The sequence below is a fragment of the Ochlerotatus camptorhynchus genome, unplaced genomic scaffold (assembly GCF_037179485.1).
Source record: "Ochlerotatus camptorhynchus isolate MF236.1 unplaced genomic scaffold, CSIRO-AGI_Acam_v1.1 ptg000251l, whole genome shotgun sequence".
Classification (NCBI taxonomy): domain Eukaryota; kingdom Metazoa; phylum Arthropoda; class Insecta; order Diptera; family Culicidae; genus Ochlerotatus; species Ochlerotatus camptorhynchus.
The window spans coordinates 375406-385046 of NW_027040741.1; positions in this window are offsets into that span (position 1 = coordinate 375406).

Below are 9641 nucleotides of genomic sequence, written 5' to 3' on the forward strand. Positions count from 1 at the left end.
ACAAAAAATAAACAAAGACTTGGGCTGCACACTACTTATAAGAGATGACGAACAAAATGGTTTCAATTTAAAGAAAAAAAAACTATGCATGGTAAGATCATTCTAAAATGTTGATAAGTGACTGTTATTGATTAATCAACATATAAATGTCAATATACATTTAAATACATATACAAAAGGGAAGGGAGGGTCCAACAGGGCACGATTGAAGCGATTTGGATAGGGAGAATGGGATTGCCAACTTCCTGTTGCTAACATTTCGTGGAAAGAGGGCGGGCTCTTCTCCACACTCATGGGGCATCCTTCAGGACGAGGGCTTGTTCCATTGCGAATTATATGATCGTGGTTGCTGGAAGGAGATTCTTATTCTGTTCCCGGTGGGTTTCGGGTGGGTGTTTCTGCTTACGGGTCCACCCCTCCGTTTTTGGCCCTTCATACAGCGCCAAGCTGAATAAAGGGTGTCCACGATGAAATTGCCACACACAAAATTGATTCGCAAAATTCGAGTTTTCATCCGATTGCCATCAAATTTTCAGGGATTGAGAAATAACTATTAAACTTCATTTTACCATTTTACTCGTATTTTATTTACAGTCCATACGCCAATGCCCGCACCTTGGCCTTAACCCCGGCCATAAGATTCTGCACAACCTGTGAATCAACCGTTTTTTGCATGTAAACCCATACTTTCTTCAGTTCCTCGACTGTCTTCACTACCTTAGGTCGTTTAAGAAGGTGCTGCTTCATAATCGCCCAGTACTTCTCGATGGGGCGGAGCTCCGGAGTGTTGGGAGGGTTGAACATTTTCGGCACGAAATTGACCTTATTGTCCGCATACCGCTTCAGCACGTCCTTGGAGTAGTGGCATGAGGCCAAATCCGGCCAGAAGATTGTTGGGACTTGTGGGCCTTCAGGAGAGGAAGCAGCCGCTTCTGGAGGCACTCTTTTATGTACACCTGTCCGTTCATCGTGTCCTGGGTCACGAAAGGTGCACTCCGCTTCCCGCACGTGCAGATGGCTTGCCAAACCAGGAATTTCTTCGCAAATTTGGACATCTTCTGAGTGCGGACATGCTCCGGAACGCTGAACTTATCCTTTGCCGTGAAAAACAGGTTGCCGGGGATCTGTTTGAAGTCGGCCTTCACATATGTTTCGTCGTCCATGATGCAGCATTCAACTTTCGTCAGCATGTTGAGGTACAACTTCCTGGCACGGGTTTTGGCGGACTTGTTCTGCTTCTCGTCGCGATTAGGGGCCTTTTGTACCTTAAACGTTCGAAGCCCAGCCTTAGTTTTGGCCTTCTGGACAAAACTTCGGCTTAGGTGCAGCTTCTTAGCCACATCCCTAACGGAGGCGTTCGGATTTCGGTTGAAGGCCCCAACTACGCGGTTGTGATTTTTGGTGTTGTACGGAATACTTTTTCCTTCACTTCTGGGCTTCCGATCGGTGGTCAACCGTTCCTCGAACCGCTTAATCACTCGCGACACCGTGGAATTCGCGATTCCCAACGTTTTAGCGATGGAACGATGCGAGAGATCCTTGTTCTCGTGATGAATGCGCAAGATTTTATGGCAAACATACTTTTGAACATAAAAACCAATAAATGATCCATAAAACATTGGAAAACGTTCCATAAAAAACATCCAAATGTTCCATAAAACTTCGGAGAAAATCCTTAAAAAAATGTGAATGATCCATAAAAAATATCAATATGATCCATATTTAATGTAAAATTTAGCAACACAATTGTAAAAATGTACCGCTAAATTTCTAAGGAATGAGCATTGAAATTGTACGAATTACCCATAAACATATTGCAATTGATCCATAATACATTCAGCAGTGAACCTTAAACTAAAGAAAGTGATCCATAGAAAATCATGTTTGCGCACTTAAAAATATAGTCATGTTCGTATTAATGAAAGCAACTTCCTCCGAGCAGTCTCGTTTTGGACAGTTTGAAGCTGAAATAGGTTTTATTAAACTAATATAAAATCAAAACCAATCTTAATTCTTATAAGGTGGCAAAAGGAACCAAGAAGTCTGTCTCAAATAAACAACCTAGCAGAAATAATAGAGTGAGGAGTGATGCCGCAACCGAATCTGGAAAAGGAAGTACCAATGTGGTCAGCCTGGAAGAATCCCTAGACCAGTTGCTGCAGGAGAAAAGCGCAAATAAGAAAGCGCTGGAGGAAGAGAAATTCCTCCCAGTGCTGTAAATTTTCATATCATTAGATTGAAGATGATCCACTACAACCATTCAATCAATTCTCACATGACCATAATTTGAAGAGCCCCTTTCTCATTCGAAGCTCATTGTCACTGTCAATTGAGTCACTCAGTATCATTTGATATACGACAGTGGAGTATGGAAGAAATCCAGGAAAATGGTCCCGAACAGACAAGTCGACCCGATGTCGGATCAATGTAAGGCTAATTTAAGGTCGATGTCGACCCAATGTCGTGTTAATGTCGGGTCAATTTTGGGTTTTTGTTGGGTCAATGTCGGGTCAAAATCGGGTTGGGGTTTGATAGAAGCTTGGCTTAGCTTTTTCGCCGGAATGTCGACCAGAGCTCCGTTTGTGTGTAGGTTACACTCAATCGAATGATATATAGCGTTTCTCAAATGAGAATGATCCATGCCTTCGTCAAATGACTAAGCAACTGATATCACCCATTCGGAGGAGGTCCCCTTTGATAGCGAATAGCTACTTTTCTCATTTTCATCAAAAATGTTCAAATGATTTTGAGAATTTACAGCACTGATTCCTCCATGAAAAGCAATAGGAGGCTGAGCGGGAGATTTTCAAACCGAGAGTTATCTTCCATCACTCTTTCAACAAAGATTTGGCTAGATTTAGCATTTAGGGATTCAATTATTATTTTAGTTAAGCACGCAAACGATGTAGAATGAGCTACTTACTAGTTACTTAGGGTAAATCATGTATATAGCGTTTAGGAACAAATTGTAGGTTACCAGATTTTAGGATCAAACTGTAGTATCTAGATTAAGCAAATATAGGGTTATTAAATTCAATATTTGCACGCATTCCACCTCCAACCTCCAACTAACCTACTTCAGTAGCTACATAGAGGTAACTTTAAGACCAGAAGGTCCCGAAGAAATGTGCTCAACTTTTTGGCTAAGCTCTGGTACTATCTTCGGTCCCAAGCTTATCGATGCACCCCTATAAAACACGAGAAAATCCACGAACCCCTCATTTTACCTGTCAAACTTTCATAGCGAATCAAAACAAACATTGTGTAGTAGTATAATTTTGACTAGAATGAGGTACGTTAATCGATTTGCTTGGGACCAATAGGCAAGTCAAGTAGTGAGCCAATTTAAAATCGTTAGTTTCGTATTGATTGTTGGTAGCTAGTTCACTACAAATAACTACAATTTAATTAAACGATAGGTATATTAACAAATTTAGGCAATTAAAATAATATAGCTGTAAAACGTTTTTTAAATGGTTTGGAATTGTATCTTCTTTTCCTCTTTTTTTCTCGTTCATACTCCGACCTATCTAAGGTTTGGTTCAACGGAACTGTGAGTTCACAGTTCCGTTGAACCAAACCTGACGTCTGTCATTTCTGACAGCGACCGTTACCGTAGCTCTCTGAATCCCCCACAGGGTTGTCACTGGACTTGGCGGTACAGGGTTATCCCGATATTCCGAACAGCCATGATCCATAAATTAGACGTATATTATTCACGTTTTGGACACTGTATTATTAATTTTGATCCATAAACCATGAAAAATTGCTCCATTACTGCTTAACTACATTACTGCACGATTTACTGTCCTGCCGTGTTTTTAGGTAGATGTGCGGAGCGATGGTCAAGCGTCTAGAATTAGCTTCCAAAAGAAGCTTCTATAATAATCTTCTTAAGAAAAAATGAAAAAAAAATGTTAATTTTATGGATCATACCTAGGGTAGGTGTTCCAGTTGTTGGTAGACGTGCTTATTTTGGTGTGTTCCAATTATAGTCTATATCTCGGTCTATATACATATGTTTTTTAATTTGATCAATAAACCTTGGAAAATTGCTACATTACTGCGTAGCTACTCAGATTTACTGTTCTGCCCGTGTTTTTTTTGTCAGAAGAGCAGAACGATGGGCGAGCGTCTAGAATAAGCTTCTTAAAAAGTTTCTAAATGAAGCTTCCATAGGAAACGTCTTAAGAATATTATTATAGAATCTTCTTTTGGAAGCTAATTCTAGACGCTCGCCCATCGCTTCGCACATCTACCTTAAATACACGGGCAGGACAGTAAATCTAAGTAGATAAGCAGTGGAGCAATTTTTCAAGGTTTGTGGATCAAAATTTAAAAAATTAGTGCCCTAAACATGAATAATATACGTCTAATTTATGGATCATGCCTATATTTTTAAGTGTGCAAACTTGATTTTTTATGGATCACTTTCTTTAGTTTAAGGTTCATTGCTGAATGTTTTATGGATCAATTGCAATATGTGTATGGGTAATTCGTACAATTCCAATGCTCATTATTTAGAAATTTAGTGGTACATTTTTACAATTGTGTTGCTAAATTTCACATAAAATATTGATAATATTGATATTTTTTATGGATCATCCACACTTTTTTAGGGATTTTCTCCGATGTTTTATGGATCATTTGGATGTTTTTAATGGAACGTTTTTCAATATTTTATGGATCGTTTTATCAATTCTAAAGGTGCAAACTTAGGGCTGCCAGATTTTATCACGCACGAGCTGTTCTTTCGACTCCATTTCCGCGAGTTTTGATCACAGGACTTTAAAACTTGCAGGATGTAAATAATGCACTATGAACTAAATCCACCCAAATTTTCATTAAATTCTACCCAACGGTTAAAAAGTTAGAGCAATTTCATAGTGTGGCAATTTCATCGTGGACACCCTTTATGATTTGCCGTCCAGATTGGATTGCCCATTGTTATGTGTAGGCGCCTTGCTACATGAGTGGTAGTCTCAATTATCATCAATCATTATCATCAGGGGAAGACCGAATACTTGTAGGAGCTGCAGAACAACAACACCATCTCCGGACCAGATTGGCTCATCCGAGTCGTCGATCTACAAACCAGCAAGAGAATCATACGTTGTCCGATTGCGAAGATTTGTATGCTGCCGTACAAAGAAGCAACTGAAGAAGCTTAGAATATTTTGATTGTGTGTTAGATTTGATTTGTTTTTTCATGAATTATTATGACAGGAGTTTAAAAAGAGTGAAATTCATCGGTGATCGGTTTCAAATTAAATAAAGTGTTGATGAACTTGAGTGCCTACTCCGCCGTTTTTGGCGGCAAGTGTCCGTGTGTGATCCCGAAAACCACGATCCTTCCCTAACACTACTAATATCTCGATCTCTCAAACCAACTATGGGGTATTCCAGCTCAAGTTGGTACATAACTTGTAGTTGTTGTCACCTATTTGAGTCAAACTTGGCCAAAACGGTTATTTTGACATTCTGAACAAACGTCTCTTTTGATTTTGCTCTGAAGTGCCTGGATTCTTCTCGGCTACAACCCTGGATGTTCGAAATATTAAAAAAAATCATCTTTCAGAAGAGATTCCTGTACAAACAAATAAGCTATTCGTGATCTTAGAATGTCAATTTGAAGGTTTTTAATGTAGATTCTTATAAGTGTACCCACATTTTGTTTTTGTTATAGTAACTACAGTAAACAGGAAAATTACCGGCAGGTATCCAAATTGTCAAAAAATTGCCTATTTTCACCATGGGCGGGATTTTTTATTTCTTAATATTTTGGGCTCAAATTTTCACCACACTTTGGAAAACTTCTACTTGATGCGTTTCCAAGGGCAAATGATTTGGACAAATAGTTTTTGAGATGATGAGATGAAATGAGTGAGTTGGAGTTAGTAAACTTTTCTGGTGGAAATCAATGCTATTTATTATTTTAAAATGTTTCTTGAATTCCTTCACGCCGATGGCACAATAATATTTGAGTATTATTTTTCACATTTTCTGGGCAGGATTTTCAATAGATGAAATCATAACTAGCTCATTTATTTACTTCTGTTCATAATTTAATTGTGGTCCTAAAAGTGAAAAATACGTTCCTATGGAATACAGCCAAAACGTTGTGCTTTAGAAGTACAATGAAATTAGATATATTAGCAGGTACCGTAAAACGGGGTATCTTTGATAATGCGGGTAACTTTGATAGTAGAATACAATGATTAAATTTTCTCTCTGCGCCTTTTTCGAATTGGAAACATTGGTTCCATTTTGTAGATCAGGGCATTTCCGTTGATATGGTATATATTTTTTTATTTTGTATGTGTTACATATTTTAAAAACATATTAAAATTCAATTTTCTTGTTGATCGCCTGTTTGAAAAATCTCATTTGAATTGTATTTCTAATATAGTCATCACAAATTAATTGTTGTATTATTATTACTGATGATGTTTACTGATTATATACTCATTCAAAGTTGCATATTTCAAGAACTAAATTATTTGAGTTTCACGCATTTTCTTTTACATTCAACGAGGATTATCAAAGTAACCCCAAATCAAAATGCTGATGTTCGGTCACAAGACTAAAAAAATAGTGCAAATGATTTAATTTCCGTCAAGCATATTACTAACGAACTGACTTAGTACTTGTTTAAAAAAAAAATAAAAATAAAAAGAAAAAATTAAATGCTTTAAAAAATATTTAGAATATACTTTAAAAAAAAACTATCAATGTAACCCCGTTTTACGGTATATACAATTTCAGTTGTGAATGACAGCTGCTACTTGAATAAAACCCTTATTTGAGTAATTAATTTATTGTTTTAGATACAGTCTCACGAGCATGAATGCTTTTTATTATAGTTATAAGGAAAAATAAACGTTGAACCTTTATAACATATTTGATGCTTATTGCTTATCGCATATCAGCTTATTGCGTGCTCTCAACTTAGAGTTCTAGATGTACTTCCAAATTTATTGTCGAAAATGTATCCCAGAAGGATCGAGGCACTTAAGAGCAAAATCAAAAAAGGTGTTTGATCAGAATGCCAAAATAAGCGTTTTGGCCAAGTTTGGCTCAAATCGGTGACATCGACTACAGCTTTTCTAAATTCTGTACCCATTTGACCTAGATTGACCCCTCTTACCCCTGGAGAAATCTCTTTCTTTCCTGATTGGGTTTTTAGTTTGCTGGATTGAGCTCTTATTTACAAGAAATCGGGGTTTGACGTCATTGTTTACTAAAACAGTAACGCTCAAATCTCAAATCAGTCCGGATTTGTCTAGAGGAACGCAATGGACCTTATTTTGAACTCAAGTAGCTATTCTACCGAACGATTGGTTTACGGAAAAATCATTGATTAAATAGGATATTTTAGGCAAACATATGCGTTTAGACCAAAGTAGTTCACTCCCCTATGAAAGAAATAAGCATAGCTTTCAGCCCATCATTTTATTCTGTTGTCAAAAACTCATAGGCAAAATCCGAAAGCGCCTTCTATTTATGTCTGAACCATTTGCATTATTTCTACAACAGGTTACTTTTGGCACTGCGGAATGGCTCACTATGTTATAAAACAAACCGTGGTGAACCCATTTCCAATGATCACAAAGCTATAGAAAGCGCCAGATGAGTGGCCCTGGATCCACCGAAAAAAAAAATCACCCGCGTACAACCGGCAGGCTGCAGGACCAAACTGAACAGCAGGCAGAGACAGAATTGTGACGAAGGTTGAAAAATGGCATTAAAGATTTATGAAAATGTTCTGGTTCGAAACCGGTGTGCGAGCGGCACAAAAAATCTTCTTCGAGGAAGTTCGGATCTATGCTGCAGAACTGAGTGCGAATTGGGAACCCAGTGTTAGAAAAGCGCACTACTGTCGTTAATGTTTCAGGTTGTAGGCGGGGTTTTTTTCTGCTGGTTTTCAATTTAGGTCTCTTTTGGATTTTTTTTATCGTGCATTTTGGGTAGAAGAGGTAAAGATCAGTGGAGTGAGCGTAATATTTTTGCTGAAAATTTGAATGACAGGTTCGCAACGCAAATGAGTTGATGGTGGCTTCTAGTAAATTAGGGTTTTTACAACATGTAACAGACATAATGTGAACATTTCATGGGGGGATAGAACGGCACTGTTAGGCTTCTGTTAAATATGCATTGAGTGCTGCCTTTTTCCCAGAATGTAGCAGTATAATTTAAGAAATTAGTGTACTTAGAGCCTTTCTCCATTTTTTTTTCGGTGACAGGTAATTAAATAGAGCTGGCTCACTCAGCAAAGCAGACCCAAACAAATTGCTCAACCGTGATTCCATAATATGAAGGCCTTCACGCAAAAGAAATTACATGAACGTCAGATGTAAGACGGGATTTTTTACATACTCTGTATGCGTTTCTTACAACAAATGTAATGGCAGAACTAATTGAACAACCCCAAATCCAAACATCAATCCTTATAGGGAATTAATCGTGATAGCTATATGCAGTATGTCAAAATAATTTCAATTGCAACAAGAATTGTTTCGCATAGCTAAACGCATCATTAGAGTAGGTCAGTTAACCAAATGTTCATATCAGTAAAACACTTTTTTTTCGAATCAAGCAAACAACGTTGCATAACGTGTCCATTGGGAGCTCGTCTACTGCATCTGTATAGCGAGTTCACCAACATGATAAAACTTGCTAACGCAGACGATTATGCCAGATGACAACATTTAATTCAAGTATGTTCGACTGCCGCAGCAAAAAAATAATTTTAATATTTCATCCAACAGGATGCACTTCAATCTTGTCGAAAATCTCATGTAATTTCAACGGCCACAACAATAAACAAATCTTGTAAAAGCAGCGCAATGTCAGTTCATGCACTGTATTAATGATAATTTTGTACTTTTTGGCAAGTAATAGGGTTAACTATCCCATTTCCGGCCTATTAAGCACAACCCGCATTTTGTCTTTCTTAATCTTGCTGAGTTTATCACCAAACGGAATGTTATTATTACTGATGGCTTCCAAATTTATTTACCTTTCCGTATGTACCATAAGATTTGATAAAGAGAAACCAATCGTTGAGATATTGTCAAAAGTCTAACACTGCTTCTTGACGCCAAATTCGGCCTACTGATTATAAACTCGGCCTAACGCATTGAAACGCCATTGAAACGATAATAAATTAGGTTCGGCCTATCGGATGAAGTTAAAAATTGATTCGGTTGGAGGGCTTCTTTTGTTTTTGGGAATAATGGGTGAAAACCTTCATATCACGCGTTCTTATTGACTTCGTTCGGTAGCTTATTTACTAAAGTATCGTACCAAACGCATAATTGACTTGTTCACTCTGAAATCATGGATTTATTTGAAGTTTTCTGCTCGATGGACCCAAAATAGGCGATTGGGCCGAAATAGTTCTCTACCCTATTACTCCATATTTTCGAAACGATTGTAGCAACCTGTGGAAACTAACGATCTTAAATTGGCTCACTACACACTTAAATTTTTCGCCGAGATTCCAACCGCCGAGTAGTTCTGCAATTTATATTGCTGAGACTCAGTAAAACAATTGCCGAGACTCAGCTAACAACTTATATTTTGCTGATATATTAGCTAACAAACAGATATTTTGCAAAGATATCAGCAAAAGTAAATTC